Consider the following 2,499-nt stretch of genomic DNA (forward strand, 5'->3'; position numbering starts at 1 on the left):
ATGTGGTTATTTGTATTTTTCTAAGAAAGCAGGACTGAAATAATCAATATGTTCTCCAAAAAGTTTCCAGGGCATCTCTAATATGAATATAATAAGGCCCGTTTCCACTGCAGGAACTTCGGGGTAATTTTACGGGTCCGGGGCCATTGGTGCGTGTCTCCACCGCAGGAACCACCCCCGAGGGACAGAGTTCCGGAACTTTTACGGGGGCTAAACAAGTCCCTGCCTTGGGGTAGGTACTCAGAACGGCCCCGAAAGACTCCTGGCTGGGGCTTGGGGTTACTTGGTGCTGATTGGATATACTCAAGGAGGGATGTGACGTCAACAGAAAGCAACAAAATAGCCGGCATTTTTAAAACTCAGCAGACGAGGATTAGCTCGTTCATATAGCTTTCGCCGCCATGTAAAAAAAAACTCACTAAATGGCCCGTGAAAAAATTATTCTTTCCAGCGGATATCTTAGTTACAACATGATTGAGCTAGCAAAGCAGTTTTGTGTTGCTATGTGTGGTATGTATTCAGTTTTGGGAAATCACAATGTCTAGAAAGCATCAGCTGACAGGGACAGCTAACAGCAGCAGCAAAGCTAACATCAGGACGTGATCTGTTAAAAGCCTCCCATTGTCGGATACGACATGAAACTACTCCAATCATGTTGTAACTAAGACATCCGCTGGAAAAAATATTTTTTTCACGGGCCATTTAGTGAGTTATTACAGACACCGCTATCAACTAACGGCGTCCCTACGTAGCCCCAGTCAAAATGGTCGAGCAACGATTACGTCACATCCAGAGGCAGCCCATAACTTTACAGGAACCTTCCTCGTACTCCGCTCTCTCAGTGGAGACACGGCGGTTGAGAGGGCCAAGCGAGAGGACGTTCCTGTAGTAGTTCCTGCCCCCCAAATAGTACCAGGAACTTCTTCAGTGGAAACGGGCCTATAGTGCCATTGTTTTCTGTCTGGGCTTGAATTACTTCTGACTGGAGAGAGAAGGTCTGATGAAACTCTTGACAGATTCAATGATTACCCCCCCCCCAAGGAATCTTGCTGCTAAAGACAGTTATTTTTTTAGCACTACAGTTAAAGATTCAGCATCTAGCAGAATGACAATAAACAAAATTAAAATTCCTCGAGCACAGCTACAATCTTTATGCAGCGGAGAGACCAGATGCATCTTCATCTAAAACCTTAAAAAACAGCTTGAACTGATTCTTTGGGGGTTTGTTAAAAAAATGAAATAAATAGTTCGGCATGCTTTATTCTTCTCCAAGCTTCTCATCTGTAACTGGTCACTGTTACACTTATTTAAAGTCAGTTGCAGGGAGGGGGAGATGGGTGCCTTTCACTTTTATTTTCTCTCCTGCAATTGGTTAACAAGGGCTTAGGTTTTAAAATCTGTGCTAACAAGGGCAGTGGCATTCGGGTGGTTATAGGATTTAGTTTGGCCCGGAGGTAGAGAGGCGGACTAACACAAACACGGCGCTCACAGTTCCTGCCAACATGCCCCTTAGCTGTATTTTCTCCTTCACTGTTGATTTGCTCGGGACAGGTAGAACTGAGTAGGAACATCTGGAGGTAAATCCAGAAATATTAGTCGTCCATATTTTTCCCACTCTTGCAGCCTACTTAACATATTGAAAGTCTCAGCACAATGTGTTTACATAAGCCTCCGATCGTTTGTGTTCTGTTTTCCTGCTTATTTTACATTCTATTTGAGTGCTGCTATTCTGGTTGCTTTCCCCCTGTCAAATCCTGTTATTCTGCTGCCGCAACAACTCTTTGCTCCACATGGATCAGATAAGTTTAATCTCTATTATAAGAGTGGAAAAGTTGCTGGTTAAACGTCTGGTACCAGGAGGAGTTTTAGCTGCTGAGTGGAGGGTAACTGGTGCTAAACCTGGAGGTGCATGTAAAGCTTTTACTGACCCTGACCTTTGAGTCCTGCTGCAAGCTTCTTTAAAACATCCCGTTAAGTAGTATGAATATTTGCATAAAAGCCCATAAACATTTGACCATTTAACATTTTTTGGCTTTGAAATGAAACAATGACTATAAGGTTCAAGTGTTGACTTAATTTGAATATATTTACACGTACGATTGGCATATTGCGCTGCTCAAAAACTGGGGAGACTGTGTTGTAAAACTGGCTCTGATTCCTACACTGTTTACCAAGTGTGGATGTTAACACCCTCAAATTAAAGCTGAAAGTCGGCATTTCACCCTCACAGTCATTGTTTCAGTTCAGTTCCCACTCAGCAAGTGCACAGAGCCAACACAATAGATAATACTGCATGTCACTGCCCAAATAGGCTGCTTACACCCTGCACTGTAATTACTTGCTACAACCATTCTCAACACTCTACATGGGAAAGCTGTGATAAGACCTCTTTAGATTGGACTAAGAAGCAGTGCAATGGTGCAGACGACATTAGATACAGTACATCCACTACATGCAGTTGGCTGATGATGGTTTAACTGTGGCATTAGCTTTGGAGCA

The sequence above is a fragment of the Epinephelus lanceolatus genome, chromosome 15 (genome assembly GCF_041903045.1).
Source record: "Epinephelus lanceolatus isolate andai-2023 chromosome 15, ASM4190304v1, whole genome shotgun sequence".
Classification (NCBI taxonomy): domain Eukaryota; kingdom Metazoa; phylum Chordata; class Actinopteri; order Perciformes; family Serranidae; genus Epinephelus; species Epinephelus lanceolatus.